Consider the following 17,047-nt stretch of genomic DNA (forward strand, 5'->3'; position numbering starts at 1 on the left):
CTTATAATCCTTGCCATTCAGGAGGCTGAGGCTAGAGGACTGTCCACGCCCAGGAGTTCAAGACCCAGCCCAGTCGAGAGAGAGAGAGAGAGAGAGAGAGAGAGAGAGAGAGAGAGAGAAAGGAAGGAGGGAGGGAGGGAAGGAAGGAGGGAGGGAGGGAGGAAAAGTTCATACACATTCAGAGCAGCTGCATGTTTTTCAGAATATTTTACTCTTGGTTGTTTGAATCTACAGATGGAAATCCTGCAGATGCAAAGGGCTAACTGGATAGAATTAGATTAATTTTGTTTTATGGAGTGGAAAAACAGCAGCAGGATAGCAATAAACTTATGAACATTGATGCTAAAAAACAATACATTATCTACAAAATCATCTACTTGACTTAAACTTTTATAATTATAATCACTTATACTTGTAAAACCTTTAAAGCACAATTGGCTTTAAAGAATAATGGCAAGCAGAGCAGATGGTTTTCTGGGACTACTGTGAATGTGGAGGCCATTCTTGTCAAGTTCACACTGCCGTAGGCTTTCCAAGAAGTTGTTAAATATGGATGCTAATTGATCTTGGTTATTGAGTGTCCACTGTATCCCAAGAATGTGTTCAGTGTTAACATATAGTATCTCAATCTTCATTATACCTCTCAAAATATGTACTATTTTTCTTCTTTTAAGAAAAGGAGACTGGGGCTTGAAGAGGTTAAGAAACACACTCAAGGTCCTTTAACTAATAAATGAGTGTCTGAACCCTAGGCCCACATGCTTATGTTGCCATGTGGCCTCCCACCTCTGCTCTCCAAATCCTGGGACTCTGGGCACACACCACCACAGCCAGCCCACACTTTCACTGCTATCTATAGTGCATTCAGTGTTTTCTTTGTATGAGAATCTGGCTCAAGGGAGAATGTGGGGAGCTCATTGGGGCTTTGTTTTCTCATATTTAATCAAATCAATATCCAAAAAATAAATAAACATTTATTAAACATCTATCATGTTTCAGGCATGAAGTATAATCAAAAATATCATAATTATAGAGTGTACTAGGTCAAAAATACTTCTTCAATCTCAGGGTACATTTTAAGCACACATTTTGAAGAAATTAATTGTGAAGCACAGTTAGATAGTTCTTATTGGTCATTATGGAATCAAGAAAGAATGTGTCAGCATTCCAGATAAGTGGGTGGGCAGACAATGTTACTCTTCTGAATTATAAGACAGTATTTTCTGGGATTGCTTACAAGATGTCAACCCGAATGCAGACTTCCTTTAAGAATCAAAATCCTCTAAGAAGCCACTAAGATATTGGAACTGTTGACAAGTCTCCAGAAATACTGTGGAAATATATGCTGGGGAGGCAGAAAAGAGATTCCAAGAATGGAAAACTGTAGGAGAGAGAGGAGGAAACCTGAGAATGGAGAGAAGAGATGAGAAAAGAAGTCCAAAGAAGGAAGAAAACACCAGGATAAGGACAATAAAATGGTGTGGTACAAGAAGAGGCCCAGGGACACACAACCATCAGGAGACAGAGGAAGATTCCACTAATGAGTGCATTAGTTATAACATGTATTTCTTGTTACCATCCAAAACTTCAGTTCAGCTAAGGATTTAAAAATAGCTCTCATTTTAGGAATGTTAATCGATTCATGCTCAAAACATTAAAAAGGAGGTCATCAGCTCTTCGAATCTTGAGTTTTACTTTTTGGGACACAGGTCCATCTAGTGCCAACAGGTTCTTTCAGGTGTAAAGAAATGATTTCAGTCTTGGGTATTTACTGTGAAACCATGGAGATGCCATAGAATTTATTAGTCATCAAATAATTTGCCAAGTTTTTAAATGACTAACTTGTACATATATATAAAACACATAATTTCAGGCATAAAATAATGCCTAATGTTACATTTGGAACTGAGCCATATTCCATTTTTAAAGTCTCTCTTTCACTCTTTCAGTCCTTTGGCCAATTTAATTCATTTGGATTCAAGTCAGACATTTTTAGTAAAGTGTAAAATTAAATAATACATGGGACAGGAAAGGAAAAAAGTGAAGTGTGTTTCAAGTATTCAGTGTTCAAACATCTTTGGAGATCCCACAGTTACTGTTACCAAACTTCAGAAAGTCTGCTCTATTTTTCCTGGGGAGGAATGCCCTTGATGGGTACAATCACAGTAGACAAGATTTAAGCAAGACAGAAATTCCAGATCCACTCCAAGGATGGTGCCACAAAACCATGCTTAAGAATTTGTACAAGCATTTGTGTTTATTCATTTATTTGCTCACTCTGCCGACATTCACTAAGTGAGAATCACAAAATTGGGTACACATGTTCCTGGCTCCCCAGGAGTATGTTAACAATCCAGCACAGTAAAAGCAAGCAGATGTTCCCCCCAGATGACACCCCGACCCTAAAGAATCTTCATGTACATGTGGAGCCCTCCTTTCTTCTTGCCTCTCTGTTTGGCTTTTAAGGAGATTCATGCTTTGTAAATAGTGGGTTCAGTTCCTTTACATAACCATTTGAAAAAATTACAAAAGGAAATAATGGGGGACAGAATAAGGAGTTTAAGATTTTCAAAACATCCAAGTTAATTTTTACAATGAGATATTTTTCATACACCTTATGTGTTTTCTAAATAAATTAAGAAGTTTCACCTAATACAGTAGTTTTTTTTACATAGAACCCTAAAAGTAAATAAAAGCTCTATTGTATATTATAAATTTATAATATTCATTTAAAGAATTTATTTGTGTTTTAGTGCTGCAATAATTTATTGATAATACTTGTGAGTATCTTTTGTGCCACTAGAGAAGAATCCAGAAGGGGTGAACTCAGGGCTCCAATGAGATGATTAGAACGGCTTTCCCTGGGTTGCACTGCAAGGAGTCCAAGTCTCTGTTCAGGACCTGGTCCTCAGTTTTAAATCCAGCTTTGGAAATATTGTTCACTGCACACCTTTCTCAGCTGCACCACACTCTCCAAACTAGAAAGAGAAGCATCAACAAGGCTGAATGGAATTAATTTACTTTAAAATTGTATCTGTAAAATCAGCCAAGTACTTTGTTGATTTCCACATTCTCTTTTTGACAAAATCTCTACACAAGAAGGCAACTGGGGTGGGGGTGGGTAATGCAGAATGAACTCGGGGCACTCAACCCCTGAGCCACATCCCCAGCCCTATTTTGTCACTGAGTTGCTTAGCATCTTGCTTTTGCTGAGGCTGGCTTTGAATTCCCAATCCTCCTTCCTCAGCCTCCCCCAAACCACTTGAATTACAGGCATCATCTCTGCACAAGAAGGCAATTTAATACACAAAGACTGAGTGGTGAACACACAATCAGAGCAGAGGGTCTAGCTGGAGATGTCGTTGGGAAGGGCCATCCATCACTGATCACTCAAGCCATCGGGATGATAGCCATAGACCTGCCTGGAGAACAGCATCATCACACCAGCAGAAAGACTTCTGGGGCAGCATAATGCAGTGCTCACAACTGCTGCCTCTTGGGGATCAGCTCCCTTCTTTATTCCTGTGCCCCTGGGAACTGATTACATTTGGGTTCCCTGCACTACAGTCACGTCCTCCTCCCCGGCTGGGTGAAAGTGCATCAAAGCGTGCTCAGTGGACTTTGGGGGGGTGCACACAGAGTTCCCGGTGACACATTTTATCACGTTGTCTTCCTTCTCATTCATTATGAGTGGGTTTGCGTTTACTTCTCAACAGGAAGTGTTATTTCTGTTATTTCGCTGTTTTTTGAAGAACATCTCACTGATGTTGCCATTGATATTCATGACAGCTGGGCCAGGCTCTAATCAAAAGCAGCATCCCTCCTGACAGTGATCCTGGTGAAGGGTTTTCTTCAGAGGCAGCAAACACAAGTTCCATAGTTCAACCTCAGGTTAAATGCCAGATTTCTACATGACAAATTGAGGAAAATATTACCCAGGACTTAAGTTCAAAAAATTAAATATTATTTGGCACATCACCAATTCATAGAAATACCAATTACCTGATTGATAATTTATTACTATAATAATCTATAAAATGACTGATTTACTGGGCTATCTTGCTGCCAAATATTCTAATTAACTATCTGCAAAGTACTTAGCAACTCTTACATTGCTAAAATAAAGCAGAGTTAATGTTTTCATGAATAGTCATTTCTTCCCCTGTGAATTTTACCTGATATGAATGCTAAGCATGCCACAAATCGTATCAGTCCCGCAACACCTGGTCATTCTGGGTAAGGCCTTGCCTTCTTCTACTAGTAGAAGCAGGACTTGCTCTTTTGTTGTTAGAGGAGGGGTGAGTTACAAACAATGAACCATGAACAACTTCCTGAAGTGTCTCCACACACATCTGCACACTCTCCTAAACCTCCATTCTCTGCATGAGTGCCTGACCTCCTGCTCTCACAACCATGCACTCAACATCCAGGCTCACCATACAGGGATGCTGGAACCTCTGAAAAATCCAATCCCTACAAATTTTATAGGCTGCTATTCAAAATAATTTTGGTAATTCTGTACATGACTTGATCTGTAGATTAAATACTAAGTGATGAATTGGTTTACATTCATAACCTATTGCAAAATAAAGTTTGTCCTTAGGGTCCATATGTAGCAGATCCATTGATTTGCCCCAGGAATTAAACAATCACATTATCATAAAAGATGCCTTTTATATTTTTGTTCCTCCTGCTTTGTAAATGGCACTAGAATGCAAAATAAAGATAAACTACCAGTTCCCCTATCTGTCTAGCTTACATAGAACCATTGTGGAATGATTTGGCTTCTGACTGGGTGGGACACACACACACACACACACACACACACACACACCCTATTGGTTGGTTCTGTCTCTGGAGAACCCTGACTAATGCACTGGGTATGGATGGAAAGCCCCAAGCAGAGTTAACTGAATGGAAGGAAAATAATTTTAATAATAATATTCATAGCATCATGCCAAAGTGCTGACTCTGTGCTCTCTACCACACATCACCAGGTCCTTTACAGTGATAACCTCATTTACCATCATGGCAAATCCACTTCTCATTGCATCCCATTTTATGATGCAAACATCAAGCATATGGAAAATGTCAGACTCTCACTCAGTCTGACTCCCAAACCTTCTCTACTTAACTAGACAGTATATTACATCATTATCAACACTATCAAATTAAGGGTAAGACTACCATATCCCAAGGGAGGACACGTTAGATGAATATGGGTTTCTTCCATCTTCTGTGTGCCATGAGGACACCAGAAGAGGCAGAGGTTATGTGTGCGGAAGACTTCTTGCCTAGGCCCATGAGCTCTGTGGGGCTGAGATTCAGGCTTTTTGTAATTTATCCAGACTGAATATGTAATTTGCAATTCCAATATCCCTACTCAGCATTAAATGGTGCTTTAGTTCCTGATGGATATAGCATGTGGCTCAAAACATCTGCAGGGATGCATCCAAAAGGCAGGACAAGGTGAACAGCATGACCCCACAGGTAGGTTGCAAAGGAAGGGGGATCCCCTGAGATGAGGCAAGCTGCGGAAACCGCTGGGGCACAGAAACCATGCTCAGAGAGTCCCCTGTGTGGACCTGAACTCTGGGTGCAGTACTTCCCCGGGGTTGACCCACGTGTCCACAAGGTCCATGATGCGGCCCAGCCCTTGAACACATGAGCTTTGTATTGGAGACCTGGGTTCCAGGCCTGGTCTTTTGTTTGCTATCTGCGCTCTTCCTAGGGAAGTCCTTTCATCCACTTAATGTAGGTCTCTTGTCCACAAGCTGTACGTAAGAGCTGCCTCGGCTGTTTCAGAGGACTGCTGAAAACCTCTAGCAAGTGGATGCTGAGGCACAGCTTTAGAAGTGTAAGATGTTACTGTCACTATTATCATTAGGTCAGAAATCATTTCAATGCTCTCCAGTGGCTAGAATTTCTGGTTTGGGACCATGACTGTCCCTAAGACAGAAAGATCAGTGGTGCTGAGAGGTCACCCACAGCTTTGCACACGGGCCTCTCTGCGCCCCCTCTAGAGGCATGGGAGGGAACAGTCTATCCAAGAGGCAGAGCTTCACCCAGATCAGTGCCACTCTGTGAGTCATTTGGCAAAGACCTCAAGGAAACCTCTCTGCCTCTGAGCCTGGTCCCAGCTCACGTACTAGGAAAACACAGGGGTCTCAGTTTCCAGCTTTTTATAATCCATAGCCTGGGACTGACAAGTATCTCTCAAATGTGGACCATCTCTCCACAAAAAAAAAAAAAAAAAAAAAAAAAAAAAAGGATGAGAATTGGTTCATTTCTTTTTTTCAGTAACTATTTTTATGGATTCTTTTTAGTTATAAATGACAGCAGTATCTAATTTATATAGTTATTCAAGCATGGAGTGTATCTTATTCTAATAAGGACCCCTTTCTTGTGGGTATACACAATGATGGGGTTCACTGTGGTGTATTCATATGTGTACACAGGAAAGTTATTTCAGATTCATTCCACTGTTTTTCCTTTTCCAATCCCTCCTCCTTTCCCTTCATTTCCCTTTGTCTAATCTACTGATTCTCCACCCCCTGCATTGTGGATTAGTTTCCATATATCAGCAGACGAATCCCACCTCTGGCTTTTTCGGACTGGCTTATTTTACTTAGCATGATAGTCTCCAGATCCATCCATCTGTGGGCAAAGGTCATAATTTCATTCTTCTTTATGGTTGAGTAATACTTCGTTGTGTATATTGACCACATTTTCTATAGCCATTCATTGAAGGGTACCTAGGTTGGCTCCATAGCTTAGCTATTGTGAACTGTGCTGCTGTAAACATTGATGTGGCTGCGTCACTGTAATATGCTGATTTTTAAGTCCTTTGGATATAGACCAAGGAGTGGGATAACTGGGTCAAATGGTGGTTCCATTCCTTCTTTTTCAAGGAATCTCCATACTGCTGTCCAGAGCAGTTGTACCGATTTGCAGTTCCCCCAGCAATGTATGAGTGTGCCTTTCCCCCCACATCCTAGACATTCCTAGTACATAGTAAGTACTCACCAAAAATATGTTGAATGAGTAAAAGTTGCTTTTGCTATCTGTTGACCTAATTTCCAAATTTATGGTGTTGACCTTCTTCTGATTTATACTTTTCTTAAATTCTTTTAATTGTAGAATATAATAGAGTAGAAATTTCATTGTAACTGACATTCTTGAGCATTTACTATGTGGGAGGTACTATATACAATGCTTTAATATAATCCCCTCAACAATTATGTAAAGCAGGTACTAATAGTATCCTCATATAAAGATGGGGGAAAAAATGAAGGTTAGAGAAAGTAATTAATTAATACAAAGTCACAGAATTATTCAGTGATGGACACATTATTAAGACAAAAAATAAAATACTTGGGAATCAACCTAACAAAAGAGGTGAAAGATTTATATAATGAAAACTACAAAACCCTAAAAAGAGAAGTAGAAGAAGATCTTAGAAGATGGAAAAATATACCCTGTTCATGGATAGGCAGAACTAACATCATCAAAATGGCGATATTACCAAAAGTTCTCTATAGGTTTAATGCAATGCCAATCAAAATCCCAACAGCATTTCTTGTAGAAATGGATAAAGCAATCATGAAATTCATATGGAAAAATAAAAGACCCAGAATAGCAAAAGCAATTCTAAGCAGGAAGTGCGAATCAGGCGGTATAGCGATACCAGACTTAAAACTATATTACAGAGCAATAGTAACAAAAACAGCATGGTACTGGTACCAAAACAGGAGGGTGGACCAATGGTACAGAATAGAGGACACAGAGACTAATCCACAAAGCTACAACTATCTTATATTTGATAAAGGAGCTAAAAGCATGCAATGGAGGGAGGATAGCATCTTCAACAAATGGTGCTGGGAAAACTGGAAATCCATATGCAACAAAATGAAACTGAATCCCCTCCTCTCGCCATGCACAAAAGTTAACTCAAAGTGGATCAAGGAGCTAGATATCAAATCAGAGACTCTGCGTCTGATAGAAGAAAAAGTTGGCTCCGATCTACATATTGTAGGGTCGGGCTCCAAATTCCTTAATAGGACACCCATAGCACAAAAGTTGATAACAAAAATCAACAAATGGGACTTACTTAAACTGAAAAGTTTTCTCTCAGCAAGAGAAACAATAAAAGAGGTAAATAGGGAGCCTACATCATGGGAACAAATTTTTACTCCTCACACTTCAGATAGAGCCCTAATATCCAGAGTATACAAAGAACTCAAAAAATTAAACAATAAGAAAACAAATAACCCAATCAACAAATGGGCCAAAGACCTGAACAGACACTTCTCAGAGGAGGACATACAATCAATCAACAAGTACATGAAAAAATGCTCACCATCTCTAGCAGTCAGAGAAATGCAAATCAAAACCACCCTAAGATACCATCTCACTCCAGTAAGATTGGCAGCCATTATGAAGTCAAACAACAACAAGTGCTGGAGAGGATGTGGGGAAAAGGGTACTCTTGTACATTGCTGGTGGGACTGCAAACTGGTGCGGCCAATCTGGAAAGCAGTATGGAGATTCCTGGGAAAGCTGGGAATGGAACCACCATTTGACCCAGCTATTGCCCTTCTTGGACTTTTCCCTGAAGACCTTAAAAGAGCGTACTACAGGGATACTGCTACACCGATGTTCATAGCAGCACAATTCACAATTGCTAGACTGTGGAACCAACCCAGATGCCCTTCAATAGATGAATGGATAAAAAAAATGTGGCATTTATACACCATGGAGTATTACGCAGCACTAAAAAATGACAAAATCATAGAATTTGCAGGGAAATGGATGGCACTAGAGCAGATTATGCTTAGTGAAGCTAGCCAATCCCTAAAAAACAAATACCAAATGTCTTCTTTGATATAATGAGAGCAACTAAGAACAGAGCAGGGAGGAAGAGCAGGAAGAAAAGATTAACATTAAACAGATACATGAGGTGGGATGGAAAGGGAGAGAAAAGGAAAATTGCATGGTAATGGAGGGAGACCCTCATTGTTATACAAAATTACATATAAGAGGTTGTGAGGGGAATGGGAAAATAAACAAGGAGAGATATGAATTACAGTGGATGGGGTGGAGAGAGAAGATGGGAGGGGAGGGAGGGGGGATGGTAGAGGATAGGAAAGGTAGCAGAATACAACAGTTACTAATAGGGCATTATGTAAAAATGTGGATGTGTAACCGATGTGATTCTGCAAGCTGTATTTGGGGTAAAATTGGGAGTTCATAACCAACTTGAATCTAATGTATGAAATATGATATGTCAAGAGCTTTATAATGTTTTGAACAACCAATAAAAAAAATTTTAAAAAAATGCTAAAAAAAAAAAAAAAAAAAGACCAGGCAACCTGACTTTAAATGAACTCCAAGCCAGCCTTTTGTAGAGGACCTACCTACAGATGTTCATGTTCTGAATGGCTGGCTAGAGGCCCATTTCCAGTAGATGCCCAATAAATTCTGACCAAGTGAACAAGTAAATAGTCCATGTGGCTAAATATCTACCCATCACATACAGGCACAGGGAGTGTCACCTTTGATCTTTTTAAGGTAGATAAGTTACTGTTCACTCGATTTGCCTAATTCTTGCTTTTACATATTCTTATATGATAGATATTAATAATCATGCCATCTTTCTGACCTGTGAGGAAAAGAAACAAATGAGGGTGGAAATTTAGATTTGCTACTTAAACATGCTGAGAATGCTCACTTACTTCTGTGAGAGGGAACAGTGGCCACTGGCTTCTCGAGAGAGTGTGCCGAATGACCCAACCTGCTTTGGATGGAGCCACGTGGGAGCCCTGTCTGGGTGTTGCTCCTGGAAACTGGCAGGAGGGCAGAGCTACTGAAATGACAGGCAGCAGCTACTGGAAATGACAGGGTGGGACCGTGTGTGGCAGTGGGTTCACTGTGCCTGAAATGAGCACCTGCAGCATTTCTGGCATGTGGGCTGGGGGCGGCTGATGCCTGCCCTACAGGATTGCTGTTTACTGTTGGCTGAGGGTAAAATCATCACTGTTGAACGTGAGTTGTTGAGCTCAAACACTGAAGAGCCCTGGAATGCTGTCTCGCTGGGCTGCAGGTGCAATGTCTCACCAGCCAGCAGGGAAGCCTCTCACATCCCTCGCTTTCTGGGCATGAACAGTCATGGCCCATTTTTAAATCTATTTTGTGTTCCTTTTTTTTTTTTAATGTTATTAAATAAATTTATTGTGTATGCCATACATAATATTTTAAGGTGTGTAACAATGTTATAAGATGCAAATAAACATAGAGGAAATGGTTACTATGTTGGAACAAATTAACATATCCACCATCCCTCATCTCACACAGGAGCAAGAAAAGTTACTACTCATTTCCCCAAAATCCTGAAACAATACACTGTTGCTAGCTCCAGTCCTCAAGCTGTACACTAGATCTTCTGATCTTGTCAGCCTGCATGTTTGTTACTTTGTATCTTCCTGCCCTCCCCCACCACCCTGATAATCATGTTTTATTCTCTATTGTTATATATTTGACCTTGATTTTTTTTCAGATGTATTTTTTTTCTGTTTGAATTATTTCACTTGGCACAAAGTCTGCTAGATCATCCATATGGGGCAGATGGTAACATCTTCTTGTTTTCTCAAGGCTGAATCAGGTTCCATTGTACATACATCTCACAATTTCTTATCCCTCCATCCAGGGATAGACTCTGAGTTAGTTCCCACATCTTTCCTATTGTTAATTCTGCTGCCATGAACATGGGACTGCAGAGATTTTTGTCAGGTGATGACCTCAATGCCTTTACATTCAAAACAAGGAGAGAATTCTTGAAATAATATCAGGCTAAAAAAGAAACAGATCCTGGAACCAAATATGATTTAACCAATACAGTCGGATGTCTGAGTTGTCATCTTGACTCCTCCACTTACTGTGTGATCTTGGAAAAGTTGCTTAACTCCTCTAGGTTGCAGCTTCCTCAACTTAAAATGGAAATTTGAACTAGATTATATTTAAGCTTCTTTCTTGTTGTCTAATTTTCAGGCTTTATTGGTTTCTTTGCATTTCACAAGTTTTTGGGTTTTCCTTTTTTCAAAGGAATATGAAGTATGTTCCATATAGAGAAAATAAAACAAACTCCTGAAGATAATTCAATCTCTCAGGACTTAAACACAGTAGGAACTCAAGAGTGAGCATCAAATGAATGGGCGAGTTGACTATTTCAGGGCTCAAAAAATAGGAGTTCCATAGGACTAGGTAACATGTAATACGAAATGCCCACTCTGAACTAAGGGAATTTATTTACTGAGAATAACTTTTACCGGGAAAAGTTTATTTTATTTACTTTTAATTTAAGTTTATTTATTTTTTTATTTACTGAGAATAACTTTTACCGGGAAAGTTTCTTGGACCTAAAATTAAATGTAAGTGTCTAATTCTCTACAGATGTTGCCCACACCCTGTGAACTGTTTTTAACAGATCGTCTCTATAGAGAGCTTACTGATTGTCAGGCATCGGGCTGTGTCCCATGCATTATGACCCCGTCCTCACCTCATGGCAGGGCTGGGGATGTCACTAGGTGGTAGCGCTCAGGATGCACCAGGCCCTGAGCTCTATCCCCAGTGATTCAGAAAGGTAAAAAATAAAAATAAACTTCACAACGATTCTGTGCCTCGAGAACTTTAATTACACTCATTTTACTAAAGAGGCAACAGCAGCACAAAGAACCTGAGAACTTTTTCTGCAGTGACACCGCAGGTATGACATGTAACAGGACCTGAATCCAGGACCAGTTCGCACAGCGCCCTGCGCCTGGGCTGAGGGAACCTTCTCCAGCCCAAGGACCAGACTGGATCTCAAGGCCTCGTGGGCGCCTGTCCAAGGGGGCCAGGGGCGGCTCCTAATAGACTGTGTTCTTGAAAAACGCTGAGAGTGGGTTTAATATGCTCTCACCACAAAAGTGATAATAAGGACCTGAGCTAATTCATGTGTTCATCAGCCCGAGTCAGATATTCCACGATGTACACACATTTCAAAACACCATGTTGTACACAAGGAAGAGATATTTTGTTTCTCAATTTAAAAATAAAACAAGCTTTTTTTTTTTTTAAAGTCCACAATCTTCAACACAGGCACAAAGAAACAACTTGATTTTTTTTTAATTCACTTAAAGAAAAGGGAAAATATAGCTGACACAGTTCCCAATACACATTAATATGTGAACAAAAGATGCACAGTATGGTGAGAATCTAGAGTAACCAAATCACAGGTGTGTGATTCTCTCTTCTAGAAACCAGGTTCTATCAAGGTGGAACAGTCGATGTTTCCGGAGGATGGGAAATGAAAAGACAGCTTCCAGCTGTCCACAATGCAATTCTCATAGTGTTTGCACTTTACTAGGAGAGGAGATAGGAAGAAATGATTGAAGGAGATAAAAGTGAAAATTCCAGGAGACTGAATCTGGCAGAAGATGGCCACCCCTCCTGGCCTGGGTTGTTTGCTCTTCCCACAGCCACAGCACTGTGAAAGGTCGGCATGTGCACAGTGGCAGCTACTCACTGGGCTGCAGCAATGTCCCTAATGAAAGAGTATGACCTCATGGGCTACTGGACCTTTTTTGAATCCAAAGCCTGTGCAGTCACCCAAGCCTTAAAATCGACTCTCCCTCCTGCCTTCAGATTCTCAGAAATTCTTCAGCAATCATAGATCAACTTAATATGCAGATGCAGATATCCATGGGAGGCTGTGGCCAGCAGGTCATGGAGACCTGTTTTGATAGGAGTCCTACATACCTGAGGAGGGTGGAGTGTAAAAGCATATCAGGGATTCCCCCTGCCAATTATGTCTGTTTTAATCCTACTTCTTCTGAAACCTACACCAGATTTTTAGGTCTCTGAAACCTGCCACAAGTCTTAAGAACATGGAAAAAATGAAGCAAAACAAATATATATTATGTGCTACCAATAATGAGCTGATGAAGTAAGTAACTGAAGCCTTATACAACAGAACATGCAATTGACAACAAACAAACCAAAAGCAATGTAGACCTTCTCCTTATCTTTCACAGGAAAATCTCTATGATGCATTGAGAAAATCAAGGGTAAAAGGAGGAAGGGTGGACAATCTCTCTGTGCTTATATGTACAAAAAATAATTCTGGAGGATAAATAAGAAACTAGGAAGAGAGGTTGGAAACTTGGAACTCAAAGACAAACAGGGGTATGTCCACACCTTAAGCTCATGCAATTTGGGGCAACTTCTTTAAGAAAGAGAATGTGAATCTATGAATACAAAATTGGTTCAGGGCTTTGAAGGGATTCAGAAATGTAAGCCTCCCCAGCTTCATGCTAAATCCACTAGTGGAGAAGAACAGGGCAAGGTGAACATCAATGAATATTTTTGAAAACCGTTTGAAATTTGAGTCATTTTTACCTATTCAAAAACTAAACTTTTAAAAGTCAGCATATTTACCAAAGCAACTTTGGAAAAAGAGAATCAACTAGGTAAAATTCACAACAAGAAAAACTACAGTGAAATGGCATAATTTACACATCAGATTGGCAAAGTTCAAATGACCCCCCCCCCCTTAAAAATGCAGCTAGTGAGCCATGGAGAGTCCACCATGCTGTAATGACCTCCATGGAGAACAGTTTGCTAAAGTCTCAATTACAAATGCACATACCAGTTGACCCAATTCTGCTCTGAGGCAGATATCCCACAGGTAGACTAGCACACATGCAAAACAACAAAGAGTTAGGGTTATTGTTTGAAGCACTGTTGGTACTGCCAAACTGTTGGAAACAACCTTAATGGGACACTGGCTAAATAAGTCACACTAGACCCATTCAACAGAATACTGTACAATGGAAAAATAATCAAGGAAATTCTTTATATAATAATACAAAACACTCTTCAATCTATATTTTCCCATGACAAATTTCAAAACATTTTGTGGACTATCCTTGATATAATCTATTTCCTAGATAAGCACAGAATGTTTTGGAAACATTTCAACAACAACTTGCAATAACTGGTGTCTCCAGGGGAGGAAAAATCTAGATAGTTAGGGAACATGGGGGAAGGGAAAATTCATTTTGTACTTTGAAGTTTTGAAACATGTCAATGTATAGCTTTTTCAAATATGATATTGCAGGAAAAAAAAAACACATTACAAAAATTCTGCAAAATTCACAGCAACCTTAAACTCTAATGCAGTCTGAGACTGTCCTGAGGACAACTATTAAGGCCCTAAATCTTCCAAGAGAGATCAGTTCCATATTTGATGCAGACCAAGTGAGAAAATGAAGATTGGGAATATTGGACATTTTCCCCTCCACTGGAGGGCAGATTACTCACATTTAAAAGCCTCATTAGTTATTCAATGGTTCAAGAATTTATGATTCTAAATGAAACATTTTACACGAGAGTTTTTTTAGTGGTCCTGATAAAATTTCTAGAAAATGATTCAGTAAGTTCCCAGCAGCTATACTTTTTATTTCTCTGAGATCCCAATGCAGTTGCTTGAGCTTCTCAATGACTAAAGAAACTCCTTTTCCCCAAGTCCTGTGTTAATGAATTCTATCACCAGATGGAGGTGTCTGATACACCAAGGAAACAGAAAAAAGCAATAAAGTCCAGTGTTCATTCCTTTATTCTTTCTGGAGAAGTTAGTTATTTTGCTAAATTCAAAGGAAAGACATGAGGACTCACATCCTAAAATAAATGAACCTGAGATGGAAAATATTGGATCCTAAGTACATATCATTATTCTGAACATAAAAAAAAAAATCTGCCACTGGTCATGAATGCAAACTCATCAGCCAGAGAATTAACATATGAGGGGAGTCTTTTGATCCTGATGGATTTTGCATTTCAAGAGTGCTTTAGAGCCAAGAAGATATTTCAAGATTGCTATTTCCTTGAGATGCCTAAAATTTGCAGAACACAGCTTGTGCTTGGTTTTATTTCCACAAGATGGTGCTATAGCTTCTGCCAACTCCACTCACCTATCCTTCAGGAACTAGGACTATAAAATATTCTGATTAAAGACTAAATCTGCATGAGATCTCATGAGTCCCTCAAAGAAACACTGTGCAAAAACCTCCCAGTGGAGGTTGACTTGGGCCCGAAAGTGAAGACTATTCCAGGTAGCAATACCTTTCACCACCCCCACACATACCTGAGAAGATGTCTCCAGCCTTCGGCATCCTCCTTTCCCAAAATTCTGCTCTTACTGTCAGGGGTATGTGAGGCAGGGGTGGGATGTGGGTACTGAGGAGTGGCCAGAGTGCTCATGGGAATGCATGCTATGGAAACATGTCTCCCACACCTGCCCATACTTTGCACCCAGCCCAAGGACTACTCCTTTAATAGAACCTTTCCTTTCACTCTGGCCATATTAATCATATGTTCCTTTGAATTTCTGTGGCATTATTCTTTTTACCTTTCTTTGGGCTTATCAAATGTTGCTTTAGAATATCATTTTACCATTTTGATCAAAATGTTCCAAGTTCTCTTAAGGAAGGGTTATGTTATAATTATCCCACAGCAATGAGCATCCTATCATTAATTTATGCATAGTCATGAGACCATAGTCATCTCAGCAAGTAGTCATCTCAGCATAGTCATCTCAGCAAGTAGCTTGACTGATTTGGAGGACACAGGCTCTGTTGGCCACTACCTGGACCTAGCAATGCGATTTTATAAATTATACCATCTCAGGAGCTGTTTGATGATCTCTAAAGACAGTATTGAACTGTCCTAAATCCATGGTTTTTGCATTGGTTTTTCTTTCTTAATGTCTGCTTCTATGACTTTAACATGTTTAATGTTGCCCCCTTGAGGGAACCATCGAAGCAGAGATATCTGTATCATAAAGGAAATAGAAGGATATTTTGCTAAGCCAGAAAGCATTTCTCTCTTTATTCCTCTCTATTCTTATCTCCATTTATCTCTCTCCCATCCAGCACCTCTGTTCCTTGGTGATCAACCCTGTGACATAGCTACACATGGCTCCACGTCACTCTCTCTCTCTCTCTATTACCCATCCTCCCTCCTCCCATGGGAAAAGAAAGGGCAGGGTAAGTGGAAGCCTAGGGACGGTGCTGGATGGCCTGCCATCAAGGGTGGGTGAGGACTGCCATCAAGGGTGGCTGTAGGGGCAGAGGCTGTACTGGGGAAACAGAGTGGGACCATATGGATCAGAGTGGAAGGGCACAGTCACTGGGGACTCGAACCATGGAATGGGACACCTACAGACACAGACATCAGGGCTTGAGATTAGGGATGAGGCCAATAGCCTTCCATTGGCAAAAGAAAAAGGTGGTGTTAGACCAGTGGGAGCAGAACTAAGACTATTTATATGTTCAAAATCAATAGCAGGATGTTACCAGGTTTTGGCCTCAATTATGTCCAGAAGAAGAAGAGGCACAAGGATCCAAGTGATTCTTTAAATAACATGAGATTTTATCCCCCCAAAGACAAAATATCAAGAGATATAGTGCATGTTTCCAGCTCCTGCTAAACAGGAGGGAAAAATAAAAAGATGTATGTATAAAATTGACAGCCAGGTGTAAATATGTATGTTCATATCAGTATTATCATACATATGCACCTCTCATTTTATGCCAAAATTAATATGAATTATAAACATAAATATACACACATGGAAGATAACATTAAAGGTTGATTATAAAAGATAATAAGGCAGAAGGAGAATAAGAATAGAAGGCATAAGAGTTCACAGCATATTCACCAATCCTCTAGTATCTGCCGGGATGGTCCTAGGAACCCAGTGGACACCAGATCCACAGATGCTCAATCCCCTTATATGAAGTGGACATGGGACTACATACAGTGACTCCTGTACTTTGGTGAGCATGCAGGCCATTTGGTCATTACAGGGAGCAATAATCTGCAGGACCTTGTCAAACAAGCACACCATTACCAAAAGCCCAAAAGCAAGACAACCTGAACCAGCACTTGCAGGCACTGCTCACTGCAATGAGGACAAGACTCTGCTGTCTCTTGGACTACCAGCACTCTG

Source organism: Marmota monax, unplaced genomic scaffold (assembly GCF_021218885.2).
Source record: "Marmota monax isolate L192 unplaced genomic scaffold, Marmota_monax_Labrador192_F-V1.1 WCK01_AAM20220418_F8-fsc00122, whole genome shotgun sequence".
In the NCBI taxonomy this organism is placed as follows: domain Eukaryota; kingdom Metazoa; phylum Chordata; class Mammalia; order Rodentia; family Sciuridae; genus Marmota; species Marmota monax.